General features: G+C 39.3%; 26 non-coding genes across 26 annotated transcripts; all 26 read left to right on the top strand.

The window, feature by feature from the left end:
* Nucleotides 1-890: 890 nt before the first annotated feature.
* Nucleotides 891-962, top strand: TRNAA-UGC (transfer RNA alanine (anticodon UGC)). The gene has a single exon. It is a non-coding gene; the product is annotated as a tRNA-Ala (tRNA).
* Nucleotides 963-1,089: 127 nt separating this feature from the next.
* On the top strand, nt 1,090-1,161 carry TRNAA-CGC (transfer RNA alanine (anticodon CGC)). Its single transcript has one exon. It is a non-coding gene; the product is annotated as a tRNA-Ala (tRNA).
* A 1,268-nt stretch (nt 1,162-2,429) lies between these two features.
* Nucleotides 2,430-2,501, top strand: TRNAA-UGC (transfer RNA alanine (anticodon UGC)). The gene has a single exon. It is a non-coding gene; the product is annotated as a tRNA-Ala (tRNA).
* Nucleotides 2,502-2,628: 127 nt separating this feature from the next.
* Nucleotides 2,629-2,700, top strand: TRNAA-CGC (transfer RNA alanine (anticodon CGC)). Its single transcript has one exon. It is a non-coding gene; the product is annotated as a tRNA-Ala (tRNA).
* Nucleotides 2,701-3,968: 1,268 nt separating this feature from the next.
* TRNAA-UGC (transfer RNA alanine (anticodon UGC)) lies at nt 3,969-4,040 on the top strand. The gene has a single exon. It is a non-coding gene; the product is annotated as a tRNA-Ala (tRNA).
* Nucleotides 4,041-4,167: 127 nt separating this feature from the next.
* TRNAA-CGC (transfer RNA alanine (anticodon CGC)) lies at nt 4,168-4,239 on the top strand. The gene has a single exon. It is a non-coding gene; the product is annotated as a tRNA-Ala (tRNA).
* Nucleotides 4,240-5,507: 1,268 nt separating this feature from the next.
* On the top strand, nt 5,508-5,579 carry TRNAA-UGC (transfer RNA alanine (anticodon UGC)). Its single transcript has one exon. It is a non-coding gene; the product is annotated as a tRNA-Ala (tRNA).
* Nucleotides 5,580-5,706: 127 nt separating this feature from the next.
* TRNAA-CGC (transfer RNA alanine (anticodon CGC)) lies at nt 5,707-5,778 on the top strand. The gene has a single exon. It is a non-coding gene; the product is annotated as a tRNA-Ala (tRNA).
* Nucleotides 5,779-7,046: 1,268 nt separating this feature from the next.
* On the top strand, nt 7,047-7,118 carry TRNAA-UGC (transfer RNA alanine (anticodon UGC)). The gene has a single exon. It is a non-coding gene; the product is annotated as a tRNA-Ala (tRNA).
* Nucleotides 7,119-7,245: 127 nt separating this feature from the next.
* On the top strand, nt 7,246-7,317 carry TRNAA-CGC (transfer RNA alanine (anticodon CGC)). The gene has a single exon. It is a non-coding gene; the product is annotated as a tRNA-Ala (tRNA).
* Nucleotides 7,318-8,585: 1,268 nt separating this feature from the next.
* TRNAA-UGC (transfer RNA alanine (anticodon UGC)) lies at nt 8,586-8,657 on the top strand. Its single transcript has one exon. It is a non-coding gene; the product is annotated as a tRNA-Ala (tRNA).
* A 127-nt stretch (nt 8,658-8,784) lies between these two features.
* Nucleotides 8,785-8,856, top strand: TRNAA-CGC (transfer RNA alanine (anticodon CGC)). The gene has a single exon. It is a non-coding gene; the product is annotated as a tRNA-Ala (tRNA).
* A 1,266-nt stretch (nt 8,857-10,122) lies between these two features.
* Nucleotides 10,123-10,194, top strand: TRNAA-UGC (transfer RNA alanine (anticodon UGC)). Its single transcript has one exon. It is a non-coding gene; the product is annotated as a tRNA-Ala (tRNA).
* A 127-nt stretch (nt 10,195-10,321) lies between these two features.
* On the top strand, nt 10,322-10,393 carry TRNAA-CGC (transfer RNA alanine (anticodon CGC)). The gene has a single exon. It is a non-coding gene; the product is annotated as a tRNA-Ala (tRNA).
* Nucleotides 10,394-11,661: 1,268 nt separating this feature from the next.
* On the top strand, nt 11,662-11,733 carry TRNAA-UGC (transfer RNA alanine (anticodon UGC)). The gene has a single exon. It is a non-coding gene; the product is annotated as a tRNA-Ala (tRNA).
* A 127-nt stretch (nt 11,734-11,860) lies between these two features.
* On the top strand, nt 11,861-11,932 carry TRNAA-CGC (transfer RNA alanine (anticodon CGC)). Its single transcript has one exon. It is a non-coding gene; the product is annotated as a tRNA-Ala (tRNA).
* A 1,268-nt stretch (nt 11,933-13,200) lies between these two features.
* Nucleotides 13,201-13,272, top strand: TRNAA-CGC (transfer RNA alanine (anticodon CGC)). The gene has a single exon. It is a non-coding gene; the product is annotated as a tRNA-Ala (tRNA).
* A 127-nt stretch (nt 13,273-13,399) lies between these two features.
* TRNAA-CGC (transfer RNA alanine (anticodon CGC)) lies at nt 13,400-13,471 on the top strand. The gene has a single exon. It is a non-coding gene; the product is annotated as a tRNA-Ala (tRNA).
* Nucleotides 13,472-14,739: 1,268 nt separating this feature from the next.
* Nucleotides 14,740-14,811, top strand: TRNAA-UGC (transfer RNA alanine (anticodon UGC)). The gene has a single exon. It is a non-coding gene; the product is annotated as a tRNA-Ala (tRNA).
* A 127-nt stretch (nt 14,812-14,938) lies between these two features.
* Nucleotides 14,939-15,010, top strand: TRNAA-CGC (transfer RNA alanine (anticodon CGC)). Its single transcript has one exon. It is a non-coding gene; the product is annotated as a tRNA-Ala (tRNA).
* Nucleotides 15,011-16,278: 1,268 nt separating this feature from the next.
* On the top strand, nt 16,279-16,350 carry TRNAA-UGC (transfer RNA alanine (anticodon UGC)). Its single transcript has one exon. It is a non-coding gene; the product is annotated as a tRNA-Ala (tRNA).
* A 127-nt stretch (nt 16,351-16,477) lies between these two features.
* On the top strand, nt 16,478-16,549 carry TRNAA-CGC (transfer RNA alanine (anticodon CGC)). The gene has a single exon. It is a non-coding gene; the product is annotated as a tRNA-Ala (tRNA).
* Nucleotides 16,550-17,817: 1,268 nt separating this feature from the next.
* TRNAA-UGC (transfer RNA alanine (anticodon UGC)) lies at nt 17,818-17,889 on the top strand. Its single transcript has one exon. It is a non-coding gene; the product is annotated as a tRNA-Ala (tRNA).
* Nucleotides 17,890-18,016: 127 nt separating this feature from the next.
* TRNAA-CGC (transfer RNA alanine (anticodon CGC)) lies at nt 18,017-18,088 on the top strand. Its single transcript has one exon. It is a non-coding gene; the product is annotated as a tRNA-Ala (tRNA).
* Nucleotides 18,089-19,355: 1,267 nt separating this feature from the next.
* On the top strand, nt 19,356-19,427 carry TRNAA-UGC (transfer RNA alanine (anticodon UGC)). The gene has a single exon. It is a non-coding gene; the product is annotated as a tRNA-Ala (tRNA).
* Nucleotides 19,428-19,554: 127 nt separating this feature from the next.
* TRNAA-CGC (transfer RNA alanine (anticodon CGC)) lies at nt 19,555-19,626 on the top strand. The gene has a single exon. It is a non-coding gene; the product is annotated as a tRNA-Ala (tRNA).
* Nucleotides 19,627-19,889: the final 263 nt, after the last annotated feature.

Raw genomic sequence — 19,889 nt, 5'->3', positions numbered from 1 at the left:
GATAAAACATCCTGCCAAATCACCATGGTGTCAGATTACATCTTTTCTATACTCTATGGAGAAGGGATAGAGGAGGCAGAGTGAGAAAACAGGCAGAGTGAGACCCAGAAAGAATGTGCTGAGCTTTCTAACAAGTCTTTTAACTTAACTCAGAGCTGGATTCACATCTACACTGATTACTATAGTTCTATAATTTACTCCATACTTCTGCTGCATTCATCTGTATGGTAACTGAGGAATTAAGTCCAGGAAACCTGCTCTGTCTGCTGTGTATGGAAGAGATCATAGTAGATAGACTATCCCCATCCATTTTCACAGAACATTTAAAGATAGAGCTTGTAGAGAGGAAAACTGGTGAAATGCAGAATACAAGACATATAAGGAGCAGAAAAAGACTTATTCCTCATGTACACACACTACAGCTTAGTCGGCAACATTACTTCAAAGCACCCTTACCCTCAAATATGGCACCTTATTTCTAGGTTTTTAAGGCAAATTAGCATTTTAACACAAGAAGCTTCTGAAAGTGCCATGGCCATTTTAAAGCTGTAAATGCCTCTATTAGGAAACTACACCAGCACTATAGGTAGAGTCACCCACTATTTCTGACCTGATCTCATTATGATTATAGTGGGAAACGTACTATGTTTCTACCTTGGCAATAGATTCCAGAGTTGTGCTGATGTGTTGGAAGCTTGTGGAAGGGAGGAGCCTGGTCCTTTTGTATAGATTACTTTTCATGCCAACTAGGTCTCTTGTTTTATCTGTAAAAATGTGGCAAACAAACGCAGTTATTTGGTAAAGGTGATTGAGTGGTAAAGCAAATGACAAGCCTTTACTAAAAGATATTGACCAATTTGGTGCAAGTGTTTTTTATGAAGTGAAAAAGTGGGGATGTAGCTCAGTGGTAGAGAGCACGCTTTGCATGTGTGAGGTCCCGGGTTCAATCCCCGGCATCTCCAAGGTTATCTTTTAAGCTCAAAGATCACACTGCCTACTATCGGCAACATTTTCTTTTCAGTATGTTGTTCCCAAAGTTACTGCATAAAATCAGTATATGTGAAATGTGTCATTCTTTGGCTACCTTTTGGGGATGTAGCTCAGTGGTAGAGCGCTCGCTTCGCATGTGTGAGGTCCTGGGTTCAATCCCCAGCATCTCCAACTTATTTTCCTATATGTTTGGCCAACACCCAAGATTATTGTCAGGACTCCCAAGGATGCTTTATCATTTGAACAGCTTTTCTTTGGCATTTCACATAGCAAGACTAGGTTTTATCTATTGCAGATTCTTAACGCTGCATACAGCATAAAGTAAGAGCAATACCTTACCAATCAGTAAAATTACTTCAACGGGAACTGTACTTTTAACAAATGTAGCTTACAGTACACAGTCAAATGTAAGAGATTTTGTAATATACGTTATCAAAGAAATTAGCTTTTTTTCCTCCACTTATCAGCCAATTCTTTCTCTAGCATGCCTCCTGAATTAATCATCCACTCTGGAAAAAAACAGCTCAACTCCATTGTGATCGAGATAAAACATCCTGCCAAATCACCATGGTGTCAGATTACATCTTTTCTACACTCTATGGAGAAGGGATAGAGGAGGCAGAGTGAGAAAACAGGCAGAGTGAGACCCAGAAAGAATGTGCTGAGCTTTCTAACAAGTCTTTTAACTTAACTCAGAGCTGGATTCACATCTACACTGATTACTATAGCTCTATAATTTACTCCATACTTCTGCTGCATTCATCTGTATTGTAACTGAGGAATTAAGTCCAGGAAACCTGCTCTGTCTGCTGTGTATGGAAGAGATCATAGTAGATAGACTATCCCCATCCATTTTCACAGAACATTTAAAGATAGAGCTTGTAGAGAGGAAAACTGGTGAAATGCAGAATACAAGACATATAAGGAGCAGAAAAAGACTTATTCCTCATGTACACACACTACAGCTTAGTCGGCAACATTACTTCAAAGCACCCTTACCCTCAAATATGGCACCTTATTTCTAGGTTTTTAAGGCAAATTAGCATTTTAACACAAGAAGCTTCTGAAAGTGCCATGGCCATTTTAAAGCTGTAAATGCTTGTGCCTCTATTAGGAAACTACACCAGCACTATAGATAGAGTCACCCACTATTTCTGACCTGATCTCATTATGATTATAGTGGGAAACGTACTATGTTTCTACCTTGGCAATAGATTCCAGAGTTGTGCTGATGTGCCGGAAGCTTGTGGAAGGGAGGAGCCTGGTCCTTTTGTATAGATTACTTTTCATGCCAACTAGGTCTCTTGTTTTATCTGTAAAAATGTGGCAAACAAACGCAGTTATTTGGTAAAGGTGATTGAGTGGTAAAGCAAATGACAAGCCTTTACTAAAAGATATTGACCAATTTGGTGCAAGTGTTTTTTATGAAGTGAAAAAGTGGGGATGTAGCTCAGTGGTAGAGCGCACGCTTTGCATGTGTGAGGTCCCGGGTTCAATCCCCGGCATCTCCAAGGTTATCTTTTAAGCTCAAAGATCACACTGCCTACTATCGGCAACATTTTCTTTTCAGTATGTTGTTCCCAAAGTTACTGCATAAAATCAGTATATGTGAAATGTGTCATTCTTTGGCTACTTTTTGGGGATGTAGCTCAGTGGTAGAGCGCTCGCTTCGCATGTGTGAGGTCCTGGGTTCAATCCCCAGCATCTCCAACTTATTTTCCTATATGTTTGGCCAACACCCAAGATTATTGTCAGGACTCCCAAGGATGCTTTATCATTTGAACAGCTTTTCTTTGGCATTTCACATAGCAAGACTAGGTTTTATCTATTGCAGATTCTTAACGCTGCATACAGCATAAAGTAAGAGCAATACCTTACCAATCAGTAAAATTACTTCAACGGGAACTGTACTTTTAACAAATGTAGCTTACAGTACACAGTCAAATGTAAGAGATTTTGTAATATACGTTATCAAAGAAATTAGCTTTTTTTCCTCCACTTATCAGCCAATTCTTTCTCTAGCATGCCTCCTGAATTAATCATCCACTCTGGAAAAAAACAGCTCAACTCCATTGTGATCGAGATAAAACATCCTGCCAAATCACCATGGTGTCAGATTACATCTTTTCTACACTCTATGGAGAAGGGATAGAGGAGGCAGAGTGAGAAAACAGGCAGAGTGAGACCCAGAAAGAATGTGCTGAGCTTTCTAACAAGTCTTTTAACTTAACTCAGAGCTGGATTCACATCTACACTGATTACTATAGCTCTATAATTTACTCCATACTTCTGCTGCATTCATCTGTATTGTAACTGAGGAATTAAGTCCAGGAAACCTGCTCTGTCTGCTGTGTATGGAAGAGATCATAGTAGATAGACTATCCCCATCCATTTTCACAGAACATTTAAAGATAGAGCTTGTAGAGAGGAAAACTGGTGAAATGCAGAATACAAGACATATAAGGAGCAGAAAAAGACTTATTCCTCATGTACACACACTACAGCTTAGTCGGCAACATTACTTCAAAGCACCCTTACCCTCAAATATGGCACCTTATTTCTAGGTTTTTAAGGCAAATTAGCATTTTAACACAAGAAGCTTCTGAAAGTGCCATGGCCATTTTAAAGCTGTAAATGCTTGTGCCTCTATTAGGAAACTACACCAGCACTATAGATAGAGTCACCCACTATTTCTGACCTGATCTCATTATGATTATAGTGGGAAACGTACTATGTTTCTACCTTGGCAATAGATTCCAGAGTTGTGCTGATGTGCCGGAAGCTTGTGGAAGGGAGGAGCCTGGTCCTTTTGTATAGATTACTTTTCATGCCAACTAGGTCTCTTGTTTTATCTGTAAAAATGTGGCAAACAAACGCAGTTATTTGGTAAAGGTGATTGAGTGGTAAAGCAAATGACAAGCCTTTACTAAAAGATATTGACCAATTTGGTGCAAGTGTTTTTTATGAAGTGAAAAAGTGGGGATGTAGCTCAGTGGTAGAGCGCACGCTTTGCATGTGTGAGGTCCCGGGTTCAATCCCCGGCATCTCCAAGGTTATCTTTTAAGCTCAAAGATCACACTGCCTACTATCGGCAACATTTTCTTTTCAGTATGTTGTTCCCAAAGTTACTGCATAAAATCAGTATATGTGAAATGTGTCATTCTTTGGCTACTTTTTGGGGATGTAGCTCAGTGGTAGAGCGCTCGCTTCGCATGTGTGAGGTCCTGGGTTCAATCCCCAGCATCTCCAACTTATTTTCCTATATGTTTGGCCAACACCCAAGATTATTGTCAGGACTCCCAAGGATGCTTTATCATTTGAACAGCTTTTCTTTGGCATTTCACATAGCAAGACTAGGTTTTATCTATTGCAGATTCTTAACGCTGCATACAGCATAAAGTAAGAGCAATACCTTACCAATCAGTAAAATTACTTCAACGGGAACTGTACTTTTAACAAATGTAGCTTACAGTACACAGTCAAATGTAAGAGATTTTGTAATATACGTTATCAAAGAAATTAGCTTTTTTTCCTCCACTTATCAGCCAATTCTTTCTCTAGCATGCCTCCTGAATTAATCATCCACTCTGGAAAAAAACAGCTCAACTCCATTGTGATCGAGATAAAACATCCTGCCAAATCACCATGGTGTCAGATTACATCTTTTCTACACTCTATGGAGAAGGGATAGAGGAGGCAGAGTGAGAAAACAGGCAGAGTGAGACCCAGAAAGAATGTGCTGAGCTTTCTAACAAGTCTTTTAACTTAACTCAGAGCTGGATTCACATCTACACTGATTACTATAGCTCTATAATTTACTCCATACTTCTGCTGCATTCATCTGTATGGTAACTGAGGAATTAAGTCCAGGAAACCTGCTCTGTCTGCTGTATATGGAAGAGATCATAGTAGATAGACTATCCCCATCCATTTTCACAGAATATTTAAAGATAGAGCTTGTAGAGAGGAAAACTGGTGAAATGCAGAATACAAGATATATAAGGAGCAGAAAAAGACTTATTCCTCATGTACACACACTACAGTTTAGTCGGCAACATTACTTCAAAGCACCCTTACCCTCAAATATGGCACCTTATTTCTAGGTTTTTAAGGCAAATTAGCATTTTAACACAAGAAGCTTCTGAAAGTGCCATGGCCATTTTAAAGCTGTAAATGCTTGTGCCTCTATTAGGAAACTACACCAGCACTATAGATAGATTCACCCACTATTTCTGACCTGATCTCATTATGATTATAGTGGGAAACGTACTATGTTTCTACCTTGGCAATAGATTCCAGAGTTGTGCTGATGTGTTGGAAGCTTGTGGAAGGGAGGAGCCTGGTCCTTTTGTATAGATTACTTTTCATGCCAACTAGGTCTCTTGTTTTATCTGTAAAAATGTGGCAAACAAACGCAGTTATTTGGTAAAGGTGATTGAGTGGTAAAGCAAATGACAAGCCTTTACTAAAAGATATTGACCAATTTGGTGCAAGTGTTTTTTATGAAGTGAAAAAGTGGGGATGTAGCTCAGTGGTAGAGCGCACGCTATGCATGTGTGAGGTCCCGGGTTCAATCCCCGGCATCTCCAAGGTTATCTTTTAAGCTCAAAGATCACACTGTCTACTATCGGCAACATTTTCTTTTCAGTATGTTGTTCCCAAAGTTACTGCATAAAATCAATATATGTGAAATGTGTCATTCTTTGGCTACCTTTTGGGGATGTAGCTCAGTGGTAGAGCGCTCGCTTCGCATGTGTGAGGTCCTGGGTTCAATCCCCAGCATCTCCAACTTATTTTCCTATATGTTTGGCCAACACCCAAGATTATTGTCAGGACTCCCAAGGATGCTTTATCATTTGAACAGCTTTTCTTTGGCATTTCACATAGCAAGACTAGGTTTTATCTATTGCAGATTCTTAACGCTGCATACAGCATAAAGTAAGAGCAATACCTTACCAATCAGTAAAATTACTTCAACGGGAACTGTACTTTTAACAAATGTAGCTTACAGTACACAGTCAAATGTAAGAAATTTTGTAATATACGTTATCAAAGAAATTAGCTTTTTTTCCTCCACTTATCAGCCAATTCTTTCTCTAGCATGCCTCCTGAATTAATCATCCACTCTGGAAAAAAACAGCTCAACTCCATTGTGATCGAGATAAAACATCCTGCCAAATCACCATGGTGTCAGATTACATCTTTTCTATACTCTATGGAGAAGGGATAGAGGAGGCAGAGTGAGAAAACAGGCAGAGTGAGACCCAGAAAGAATGTGCTGAGCTTTCTAACAAGTCTTTTAACTTAACTCAGAGCTGGATTCACATCTACACTGATTACTATAGCTCTATAATTTACTCCATACTTCTGCTGCATTCATCTGTATGGTAACTGAGGAATTAAGTCCAGGAAACCTGCTCTGTTTGCTGTGTATGGAAGAGATCATAGTAGATAGACTATCCCCATCCATTTTCACAGAACATTTAAAGATAGAGCTTGTAGAGAGGAAAACTGGTGAAATGCAGAATACAAGACATATAAGGAGCAGAAAAAGACTTATTCCTCATGTACACACACTACAGCTTAGTCGGCAACATTACTTCAAAGCACCCTTACCCTCAAATATGGCACCTTATTTCTAGGTTTTTAAGGCAAATTAGCATTTTAACACAAGAAGCTTCTGAAAGTGCCATGGCCATTTTAAAGCTGTAAATGCTTGTGCCTCTATTAGGAAACTACACCAGCACTATAGATAGAGTCACCCACTATTTCTGACCTGATCTCATTATGATTATAGTGGGAAACGTACTATGTTTCTACCTTGGCAATAGATTCCAGAGTTGTGCTGATGTGTCGGAAGCTTGTGGAAGGGAGGAGCCTGGTCCTTTTGTATAGATTACTTTTCATGCCAACTAGGTCTCTTGTTTTATCTGTAAAAATGTGGCAAACAAACGCAGTTATTTGGTAAAGGTGATTGAGTGGTAAAGCAAATGACAAGCCTTTACTAAAAGATATTGACCAATTTGGTGCAAGTGTTTTTTATGAAGTGAAAAAGTGGGGATGTAGCTCAGTGGTAGAGCGCACGCTTTGCATGTGTGAGGTCCCGGGTTCAATCCCCGTCATCTCCAAGGTTATCTTTTAAGCTCAAAGATCACACTGCCTACTATCGGCAACATTTTCTTTTCAGTATGTTGTTCCCAAAGTTACTGCATAAAATCAGTATATGTGAAATGTGTCATTCTTTGGCTAACTTTTGGGGATGTAGCTCAGTGGTAGAGCGCTCGCTTCGCATGTGTGAGGTCCTGGGTTCAATCCCCAGCATCTCCAACTTATTTTCCTATATGTTTGCCCAACACCCAAGATTATTGTCAGGACTCCCAAGGATGCTTTATCATTTGAACAGCTTTTCTTTGGCATTTCACATAGCAAGACTAGGTTTTATCTATTGCAGATTCTTAACACTGCATACAGCATAAAGTAAGAGCAATACCTTACCAATCAGTAAAATTACTTCAACGGGAACTGTACTTTTAACAAATGTAGCTTACAGTACACAGTCAAATGTAAGAAATTTTGTAATATACGTTATCAAAGAAATTAGCTTTTTTTCCTCCACTTATCAGCCAATTCTTTCTCTAGCATGCCTCCTGAATTAATCATCCACTCTGGAAAAAAACAGCTCAACTCCATTGTGATCGAGATAAAACATCCTGCCAAATCACCATGGTGTCAGATTACATCTTTTCTATACTCTATGGAGAAGGGATAGAGGAGGCAGAGTGAGAAAACAGGCAGAGTGAGACCCAGAAAGAATGTGCTGAGCTTTCTAACAAGTCTTTTAACTTAACTCAGAGCTGGATTCACATCTACACTGATTACTATAGCTCTATAATTTACTCCATACTTCTGCTGCATTCATCTGTATGGTAACTGAGGAATTAAGTCCAGGAAACCTGCTCTGTCTGCTGTGTATGGAAGAGATCATAGTAGATAGACTATCCCCATCCATTTTCACAGAACATTTAAAGATAGAGCTTGTAGAGAGGAAAACTGGTGAAATGCAGAATACAAGACATATAAGGAGCAGAAAAAGACTTATTCCTCATGTACACACACTACAGCTTAGTCGGCAACATTACTTCAAAGCACCCTTACCCTCAAATATGGCACCTTATTTCTAGGTTTTTAAGGCAAATTAGCATTTTAACACAAGAAGCTTCTGAAAGTGCCATGGCCATTTTAAAGCTGTAAATGCTTGTGCCTCTATTAGGAAACTACACCAGCACTATAGATAGAGTCACCCACTATTTCTGACCTGATCTCATTATGATTATAGTGGGAAACGTACTATGTTTCTACCTTGGCAATAGATTCCAGAGTTGTGCTGATGTGTCGGAAGCTTGTGGAAGGGAGGAGCCTGGTCCTTTTGTATAGATTACTTTTCATGCCAACTAGGTCTCTTGTTTTATCTGTAAAAATGTGGCAAACAAACGCAGTTATTTGGTAAAGGTGATTGAGTGGTAAAGCAAATGACAAGCCTTTACTAAAAGATATTGACCAATTTGGTGCAAGTGTTTATTATGAAGTGAAAAAGTGGGGATGTAGCTAAGTGGTAGAGCGCACGCTTTGCATGTGTGAGGTCCCGGGTTCAATCCCCGGCATCTCCAAGGTTATCTTTTAAGCTCAAAGATCACACTGCCTACTATCGGCAACATTTTCTTTTCAGTATGTTGTTCCCAAAGTTACTGCATAAAATCAGTATATGTGAAATGTGTCATTCTTTGGCTACCTTTTGGGGATGTAGCTCAGTGGTAGAGCGCTCGCTTCGCATGTGTGAGGTCCTGGGTTCAATCCCCAGCATCTCCAGCTTGTTTTCCTATATGTTTGGCCAACACCCAAGATTATTGTCAGGACTCCCAAGGATGCTTTATCATTTGAACAGCTTTTCTTTGGCATTTCACATAGCAAGACTAGGTTTTATCTATTGCAGATTCTTAACACTGCATACAGCATAAAGTAAGAGCAATACCTTACCAATCAGTAAAATTACTTCAACGGGAACTGTACTTTTAACAAATGTAGCTTACAGTACACAGTCAAATGTAAGAAATTTTGTAATATACGTTATCAAAGAAATTAGCTTTTTTTCCTCCACTTATCAGCCAATTCTTTCTCTAGCATGCCTCCTGAATTAATCATCCACTCTGGAAAAAAACAGCTCAACTCCATTGTGATCGAGATAAAACATCCTGCCAAATCACCATGGTGTCAGATTACATCTTTTCTATACTCTATGGAGAAGGGATAGAAGAGGCAGAGTGAGAAAACAGGCAGAGTGAGACCCAGAAAGAATGTGCTGAGCTTTCTAACAAGTCTTTTAACTTAACTCAGAGCTGGATTCACATCTACACTGATTACTATAGCTCTATAATTTACTCCATACTTCTGCTGCATTCATCTGTATGGTAACTGAGGAATTAAGTCCAGGAAACCTGCTCTGTCTGCTGTGTATGGAAGAGATCATAGTAGATAGACTATCCCCATCCATTTTCACAGAACATTTAAAGATAGAGCTTGTAGAGAGGAAAACTGGTGAAATGCAGAATACAAGACATATAAGGAGCAGAAAAAGACATTCCTCATGTACACACACTACAGCTTAGTCGGCAACATTACTTCAAAGCACCCTTACCCTCAAATATGGCACCTTATTTCTAGGTTTTTAAGGCAAATTAGCATTTTAACACAAGAAGCTTCTGAAAGTGCCATGGCCATTTTAAAGCTGTAAATGCTTGTGCCTCTATTAGGAAACTACACCAGCACTATAGATAGAGTCACCCACTATTTCTGACCTGATCTCATTATGATTATAGTGGGAAACGTACTATGTTTCTACCTTGGCAATAGATTCCAGAGTTGTGCTGATGTGTCGGAAGCTTGTGGAAGGGAGGAGCCTGGTCCTTTTGTATAGATTACTTTTCATGCCAACTAGGTCTCTTGTTTTATCTGTAAAAATGTGGCAAACAAACGCAGTTATTTGGTAAAGGTGATTGAGTGGTAAAGCAAATGACAAGCCTTTACTAAAAGATATTGACCAATTTGGTGCAAGTGTTTTTTATGAAGTGAAAAAGTGGGGATGTAGCTCAGTGGTAGAGCGCACGCTTTGCATGTGTGAGGTCCCGGGTTCAATCCCCGGTATCTCCAAGGTTATCTTTTAAGCTCAGAGATCACACTGCCTACTATCGGCAACATTTTATTTTCAGTATGATGTTCCCAAAGTTACTGCATAAAATCAGTATATGTGAAATGTGTCATTCATTGGCTACCTTTTGGGGATGTAGCTCAGTGGTAGAGCGCTCGCTTCGCATGTGTGAGGTCCTGGGTTCAATCCCCAGCATCTCCAACTTATTTTCCTATATGTTTGGCCAACACCCAAGATTATTGTCAGGACTCCCAAGGATGCTTTATCATTTGAACAGCTTTTCTTTGGCATTTCACATAGCAAGACTAGGTTTTATCTATTGCAGATTCTTAACACTGCATACAGCATAAAGTAAGAGCAATACCTTACCAATCAGTAAAATTACTTCAACGGGAACTGTACTTTTAACAAATGTAGCTTACAGTACACAGTCAAATGTAAGAAATTTTGTAATATACGTTATCAAAGAAATTAGCTTTTTTTCCTCCACTTATCAGCCAATTCTTTCTCTAGCATGCCTCCTGAATTAATCATCCACTCTGGAAAAAAACAGCTCAACTCCATTGTGATCGAGATAAAACATCCTGCCAAATCACCATGGTGTCAGATTACATCTTTTCTATACTCTATGGAGAAGGGATAGAGGAGGCAGAGTGAGAAAACAGGCAGAGTGAGACCCAGAAAGAATGTGCTGAGCTTTCTAACAAGTCTTTTAACTTAACTCAGAGCTGGATTCACATCTACACTGATTACTATAGCTCTATAATTTACTCCATACTTCTGCTGCATTCATCTGTATGGTAACTGAGGAATTAAGTCCAGGAAACCTGCTCTGTCTGCTGTGTATGGAAGAGATCATAGTAGATAGACTATCCCCATCCATTTTCACAGAACATTTAAAGATAGAGCTTGTAGAGAGGAAAACTGGTGAAATGCAGAATACAAGACATATAAGGAGCAGAAAAAGACTTATTCCTCATGTACACACACTACAGCTTAGTCGGCAACATTACTTCAAAGCACCCTTACCCTCAAATATGGCACCTTATTTCTAGGTTTTTAAGGCAAATTAGCATTTTAACACAAGAAGCTTCTGAAAGTGCCATGGCCATTTTAAAGCTGTAAATGCTTGTGCCTCTATTAGGAAACTACACCAGCACTATAGATAGAGTCACCCACTATTTCTGACCTGATCTCATTACGATTATAGTGGGAAACGTACTATGTTTCTACCTTGGCAATAGATTCCAGAGTTGTGCTGATGTGTCGGAAGCTTGTGGAAGGGAGGAGCCTGGTCCTTTTGTATAGATTACTTTTCATGCCAACTAGGTCTCTTGTTTTATCTGTAAAAATGTGGCAAACAAACGCAGTTATTTGGTAAAGGTGATTGAGTGGTAAAGCAAATGACAAGCCTTTACTAAAAGATATTGACCAATTTGGTGCAAGTGTTTTTTATGAAGTGAAAAAGTGGGGATGTAGCTCAGTGGTAGAGCGCACGCTTTGCATGTGTGAGGTCCCGGGTTCAATCCCCGGCGTCTCCAAGGTTATCTTTTAAGCTCAAAGATCACACTGCCTACTATCGGCAACATTTTCTTTTCAGTATGTTGTTCCCAAAGTTACTGCATAAAATCAGTATATGTAAAATGTGTCATTCTTTGGCTACCTTTTGGGGATGTAGCTCAGTGGTAGAGCGCTCGCTTCGCATGTGTGAGGTCCTGGGTTCAATCCCCAGCATCTCCAACTTATTTTCCTATATGTTTGGCCAACACCCAAGATTATTGTCAGGACTCCCAAGGATGCTTTATCATTTGAACAGCTTTTCTTTGGCATTTCACATAGCAAGACTAGGTTTTATCTATTGCAGATTCTTAACACTGCATACAGCATAAAGTAAGAGCAATACCTTACCAATCAGTAAAATTACTTCAACGGGAACTGTACTTTTAACAAATGTAGCTTACAGTACACAGTCAAATGTAAGAAATTTTGTAATATACGTTATCAAAGAAATTAGCTTTTTTTCCTCCACTTATCAGCCAATTCTTTCTCTAGCATGCCTCCTGAATTAATCATCCACTCTGGAAAAAAACAGCTCAACTCCATTGTGATCGAGATAAAACATCCTGCCAAATCACCATGGTGTCAGATTACATCTTTTCTATACTCTATGGAGAAGGGATAGAGGAGGCAGAGTGAGAAAACAGGCAGAGTGAGACCCAGAAAGAATGTGCTGAGCTTTCTAACAAGTCTTTTAACTTAACTCAGAGCTGGATTCACATCTACACTGATTACTATAGCTCTATAATTTACTCCATACTTCTGCTCCATTCATCTGTATGGTAACTGAGGAATTAAGTCCAGGAAACCTGCTCTGTCTGCTGTGTATGGAAGAGATCATAGTAGATAGACTATCCCCATCCATTTTCACAGAACATTTAAAGATAGAGCTTGTAGAGAGGAAAACTGGTGAAATGCAGAATACAAGACATATAAGGAGCAGAAAAAGACTTATTCATCATGTACACACACTACAGCTTAGTCGGCAACATTACTTCAAAGCACCCTTACCCTCAAATATGGCACCTTATTTCTAGGTTTTTAAGGCAAATTAGCATTTTAACACAAGAAGCTTCTGAAAGTGCCATGGCCATTTTAAAGCTGTAAATGCTTGTGCCTCTATTAGGAAACTACACCAGCACTATAGATAGAGTCACCCACTATTTCTGACCTGATCTCATTATGATTATAGTGGGAAACGTACTATGTTTCTACCTTGGCAATAGATTCCAGAGTTGTGCTGATGTGTCGGAAGCTTGTGGAAGGGAGGAGCCTGGTCCTTTTGTATAGATTACTTTTCATGCCAACTAGGTCTCTTGTTTTATCTGTAAAAATGTGGCAAACAAACGCAGTTATTTGGTAAAGGTGATTGAGTGGTAAAGCAAATGACAAGCCTTTACTAAAAGATATTGACCAATTTGGTGCAAGTGTTTTTTATGAAGTGAAAAAGTGGGGATGTAGCTCAGTGGTAGAGCGCACGCTTCGCATGTGTGAGGTCCCGGGTTCAATCCCCGGTATCTCCAAGGTTATCTTTTAAGCTCAGAGATCACACTGCCTACTATCGGCAACATTTTCTTTTCAGTATGATGTTCCCAAAGTTACTGCATAAAATCAGTATATGTGAAATGTGTCATTCTTTGGCTACCTTTTGGGGATGTAGCTCAGTGGTAGAGCGCTCGCTTCGCATGTGTGAGGTCCTGGGTTCAATCCCCAGCATCTCCAACTTATTTTCCTATATGTTTGGCCAACACCCAAGATTATTGTCAGGACTCCCAAGGATGCTTTATCATTTGAACAGCTTTTCTTTGGCATTTCACATAGCAAGACTAGGTTTTATCTATTGCAGATTCTTAACACTGCATACAGCATAAAGTAAGAGCAATACCTTACCAATCAGTAAAATTACTTCAACGGGAACTGTACTTTTAACAAATGTAGCTTACAGTACACAGTCAAATGTAAGAAATTTTGTAATATACGTTATCAAAGAAATTAGCTTTTTTTCCTCCACTTATCAGCCAATTCTTTCTCTAGCATGCCTCCTGAATTAATCATCCACTCTGGAAAAAAACAGCTCAACTCCATTGTGATCGAGATAAAACATCCTGCCAAATCACCATGGTGTCAGATTACATCTTTTCTATACTCTATGGAGAAGGGATAGAGGAGGCAGAGTGAGAAAACAGGCAGAGTGAGACCCAGAAAGAATGTGCTGAGCTTTCTAACAAGTCTTTTAACTTAACTCAGAGCTGGATTCACATCTACACTGATTACTATAGCTCTATAATTTACTCCATACTTCTGCTGCATTCATCTGTATGGTAACTGAGGAATTAAGTCCAGGAAACCTGCTCTGTCTGCTGTGTATGGAAGAGATCATAGTAGATAGACTATCCCCATCCATTTTCACAGAACATTTAAAGATAGAGCTTGTAGAGAGGAAAACTGGTGAAATGCAGAATACAAGACATATAAGGAGCAGAAAAAGACTTATTCCTCATGTACACACACTACAGCTTAGTCGGCAACATTACTTCAAAGCACCCTTACCCTCAAATATGGCACCTTATTTCTAGGTTTTTAAGGCAAATTAGCATTTTAACACAAGAAGCTTCTGAAAGTGCCATGGCCATTTTAAAGCTGTAAATGCTTGTGCCTCTATTAGGAAACTACACCAGCACTATAGATAGAGTCACCCACTATTTCTGACCTGATCTCATTATGATTATAGTGGGAAACGTACTATGTTTCTACCTTGGCAATAGATTCCAGAGTTGTGCTGATGTGTCGGAAGCTTGTGGAAGGGAGGAGCCTGGTCCTTTTGTATAGATTACTTTTCATGCCAACTAGGTCTCTTGTTTTATCTGTAAAAATGTGGCAAACAAACGCAGTTATTTGGTAAAGGTGATTGAGTGGTAAAGCAAATGACAAGCCTTTACTAAAAGATATTGACCAATTTGGTGCAAGTGTTTTTTATGAAGTGAAAAAGTGGGGATGTAGCTCAGTGGTAGAGCGCACGCTTTGCATGTGTGAGGTCCCGGGTTCAATCCCTGGCATCTCCAAGGTTATCTTTTAAGCTCAAAGATCACACTGCCTACTATCGGCAACATTTTCTTTTCAGTATGATGTTCCCAAAGTTACTGCATAAAATCAGTATATGTGAAATGTGTCATTCTTTGGCTACCTTTTGGGGATGTAGCTCAGTGGTAGAGCGCTCGCTTCGCATGTGTGAGGTCCTGGGTTCAATCCCCAGCATCTCCAGCTTATTTTCCTATATGTTTGGCCAACACCCAAGATTATTGTCAGGACTCCCAAGGATGCTTTATCATTTGAACAGCTTTTCTTTGGCATTTCACATAGCAAGACTAGGTTTTATCTATTGCAGATTCTTAACACTGCATACAGCATAAAGTAAGAGCAATACCTTACCAATCAGTAAAATTACTTCAACGGGAACTGTACTTTTAACAAATGTAGCTTACAGTACACAGTCAAATGTAAGAAATTTTGTAATATACGTTATCAAAGAAATTAGCTTTTTTTCCTCCACTTATCAGCCAATTCTTTCTCTAGCATGCCTCCTGAATTAATCATCCACTCTGGAAAAAAACAGCTCAACTCCATTGTGATCGAGATAAAACATCCTGCCAAATCACCATGGTGTCAGATTACATCTTTTCTATACTCTATGGAGAAGGGATAGAGGAGGCAGAGTGAGAAAACAGGCAGAGTGAGACCCAGAAAGAATGTGCTGAGCTTTCTAACAAGTCTTTTAACTTAACTCAGAGCTGGATTCACATCTACACTGATTACTATAGCTCTATAATTTACTCCATACTTCTGCTGCATTCATCTGTATGGTAACTGAGGAATTAAGTCCAGGAAACCTGCTCTGTCTGCTGTGTATGGAAGAGATCATAGTAGATAGACTATCCCCATCCATTTTCACAGAACATTTAAAGATAGAGCTTGTAGAGAGGAAAACTGGTGAAATGCAGAATACAAGACATATAAGGAGCAGAAAAAGACTTATTCCTCATGTACACACACTACAGCTTAGTCGGCAACATTACTTCAAAGCACCCTTACCCTCAAATATGGCACCTTATTTCTAGGTTTTTAAGGCAAATTAGCATTTTAACACAAGAAGCTTCTGAAAGTGCCATGGCCATTTTAAAGCTGTAAATGCTTGTGCCTCTATTAGGAAACTACACCAGCACTATAGATAGATTCACCCACTATTTCTGACCTGATCTCATTATGATTATAGTGGGAAACGTACTATGTTTCTACCTTGGCAATAGATTCCAGAGTTGTGCTGATGTGTCGGAAGCTTGTGGAAGGGAGGAGCCTGGTCCTTTTGTATAGATTACTTTTCATGCCAACTAGGTCTCTTGTTTTATCTGTAAAAATGTGGCAAACAAACGCAGTTATTTGGTAAAGGTGATTGAGTGGTAAAGCAAATGACAAGCCTTTACTAAAAGATATTGACCAATTTGGTGCAAGTGTTTTTTATGAAGTGAAAAAGTGGGGATGTAGCTCAGTGGTAGAGCGCACGCTTTGCATGTGTGAGGTCCCGGGTTCAATCCCTGGCATCTCCAAGGTTATCTTTTAAGCTCAAAGATCACACTGCCTACTATCGGCAACATTTTCTTTTCAGTATGATGTTCCCAAAGTTACTGCATAAAATCAGTATATGTGAAATGTGTCATTCTTTGGCTACCTTTTGGGGATGTAGCTCAGTGGTAGAGCGCTCGCTTCGCATGTGTGAGGTCCTGGGTTCAATCCCCAGCATCTCCAACTTATTTTCCTATATGTTTGGCCAACACCCAAGATTTTTGTCAGGACTCCCAAGGATGCTTTATCATTTGAACAGCTTTTCTTTGGCATTTCACATAGCAAGACTAGGTTTTATCTATTGCAGATTCTTAACACTGCATACAGCATAAAGTAAGAGCAATACCTTACCAATCAGTAAAATTACTTCAACGGGAACTGTACTTTTAACAAATGTAGCTTACAGTGCACAGTCAAATGTAAGAAATTTTGTAATATACGTTATCAAAGAAATTAGCTTTTTTTCCTCCACTTATCAGCCAATTCTTTCTCTAGCATGCATCCTGAATTAATCATCCACTCTGGAAAAAAACAGCTCAACTCCATTGTGATCGAGATAAAACATCCTGCCAAATCACCATGGTGTCAGATTACATCTTTTCTATACTCTATGGAGAAGGGATAGAGGAGGCAGAGTGAGAAAACAGGCAGAGTGAGACCCAGAAAGAATGTGCTGAGCTTTCTAACAAGTCTTTTAACTTAACTCAGAGCTGGATTCACATCTACACTGATTACTATAGCTCTATAATTTACTCCATACTTCTGCTGCATTCATCTGTATGGTAACTGAGGAATTAAGTCCAGGAAACCTGCTCTGTCTGCTGTGTATGGAAGAGATCATAGTAGATAGACTATCCCCATCCATTTTCACAGAACATTTAAAGATAGAGCTTGTAGAGAGGAAAACTGGTGAAATGCAGAATACAAGACATATAAGGAGCAGAAAAAGACTTATTCCTCATGTACACACACTACAGCTTAGTCGGCAACATTACTTCAAAGCACCCTTACCCTCAAATATGGCACCTTATTTCTAGGTTTTTAAGGCAAATTAGCATTTTAACACAAGAAGCTTCTGAAAGTGCCATGGCCATTTTAAAGCTGTAAATGCTTGTGCCTCTATTAGGAAACTACACCAGCACTATAGATAGAGTCACCCACTATTTCTGACCTGATCTCATTATGATTATAGTGGGAAACGTACTATGTTTCTACCTTGGCAATAGATTCCAGAGTTGTGCTGATGTGTCGGAAGCTTGTGGAAGGGAGGAGCCTGGTCCTTTTGTATAGATTACTTTTCATGCCAACTAGGTCTCTTGTTTTATCTGTAAAAATGTGGCAAACAAACGCAGTTATTTGGTAAAGGTGATTGAGTGGTAAAGCAAATGACAAGCCTTTACTAAAAGATATTGACCAATTTGGTGCAAGTGTTTTTTATGAAGTGAAAAAGTGGGGATGTAGCTCAGTGGTAGAGCGCACGCTTTGCATGTGTGAGGTCCCGGGTTCAATCCCCGGCATCTCCAAGCTTATCTTTTAAGCTCAAAGATCACACTGCCTACTATCGGCAACATTTTCTTTTCAGTATGTTGTTCCCAAAGTTACTGCATAAAATCAGTATATGTGAAATGTGTCATTCTTTGGCTACCTTTTGGGGATGTAGCTCAGTGGTAGAGCGCTCGCTTCGCATGTGTGAGGTCCTGTGTTCAATCCCCAGCATCTCCAACTTATTTTCCTATATGTTTGGCCAACACCAAGATTATTGTCAGGACTCCCAAGGATGCTTTATCATTTGAACAGCTTTTCTTTGGCATTTCACATAGCAAGACTAGGTTTTATCTATTGCAGATTCTTAACGCTGCATACAGCATAAAGTAAGAGCAATACCTTACCAATCAGTAAAATTACTTCAACGGGAACTGTACTTTTAACAAATGTAGCTTACAGTACACAGTCAAATGTAAGAAATTTTGTAATATACGTTATCAAAGAAATTAGCTTTTTTTCCTCCACTTATCAGCCAATTCTTTCTCTAGCATGCCTCCTGAATTAATCATCCACTCTGGAAAAAAACAGCTCAACTCCATTGTGATCGAGATAAAACATCCTGCCAAATCACCATGGTGTCAGATTACATCTTTTCTATACTCTATGGAGAAGGGATAGAGGAGGCAGAGTGAGAAAACAGGCAGAGTGAGACCCAGAAAGAATGTGCTGAGCTTTCTAACAAGTCTTTTAACTTAACTCAGAGCTGGATTCACATCTACACTGATTACTATAGCTCTATAATTTACTCCATACTTCTGCTGCATTCATCTGTATGGTAACTGAGGAATTAAGTCCAGGAAACCTGCTCTGTCTGCTGTGTATGGAAGAGATCATAGTAGATAGACTATCCCCATCCATTTTCACACAACATTTAAAGATAGAGCTTGTAGAGAGGAAAACTGGTGAAATGCAGAATACAAGACATATAAGGAGCAGAAAAAGACTTATTCCTCATGTATACACACTACAGCTTAGTCGGCAACATTACTTCAAAGCACCCTTACCCTCAAATATGGCACCTTATTTCTAGGTTTTTAAGGCAAATTAGCATTTTAACACAAGAAGCTTCTGAAAGTGCCATGGCCATTTTAAAGCTGTAAATGCTTGTGCCTCTATTAGGAAACTACACCAGCACTATAGATAGATTCACCCACTATTTCTGACCTGATCTCATTATGATTATAGTGGGAAACGTACTATGTTTCTACCTTGGCAATAGATTCCAGAGTTGTGCTGATGTGTCGGAAGCTTGTGGAAGGGAGGAGCCTGGTCCTTTTGTATAGATTACTTTTCATGCCAACTAGGTCTCTTGTTTTATCTGTAAAAATGTGGCAAACAAACGCAGTTATTTAGTAAAGGTGATTGAGTGGTAAAGCAAATGACAAGCCTTTACTAAAAGATATTGACCAATTTGGTGCAAGTGTTTTTTATGAAGTGAAAAAGTGGGGATGTAGCTCAGTGGTAGAGCGCACGCTTTGCATGTGTGAGGTCCCGGGTTCAATCCCCGGCATCTCCAAGGTTATCTTTTAAGCTCAAAGATCACACTGCCTACTATCGGCAACATTTTCTTTTCAGTATGTTGTTCCCAAAGTTACTGCATAAAATCAGTATATGTGAAATGTGTCATTATTTGGCTACCTTTTGGGGATGTAGCTCAGTGGTAGAGCGCTCGCTTCGCATGTGTGAGGTCCTGGGTTCAATCCCCAGCATCTCCAACTTATTTTCCTATATGTTTGGCCAACACCCAAGATTATTGTCAGGACTCCCAAGGATGCTTTATCATTTGAACAGCTTTTCTTTGGCATTTCACATAGCAAGACTAGGTTTTATCTATTGCAGATTCTTAACACTGCATACAGCATAAAGTAAGAGCAATACCTTACCAATCAGTAAAATTACTTCAACGGGAACTGTACTTTTAACAAATGTAGCTTACAGTACACAGTCAAATGTAAGAAATTTTGTAATATACGTTATC

The sequence above is a fragment of the Anomaloglossus baeobatrachus genome, chromosome 1 (genome assembly GCF_048569485.1).
Source record: "Anomaloglossus baeobatrachus isolate aAnoBae1 chromosome 1, aAnoBae1.hap1, whole genome shotgun sequence".
In the NCBI taxonomy this organism is placed as follows: Eukaryota; Metazoa; Chordata; class Amphibia; order Anura; family Aromobatidae; genus Anomaloglossus; species Anomaloglossus baeobatrachus.
This window is presented reverse-complemented; position numbering and strand designations above follow the sequence as displayed.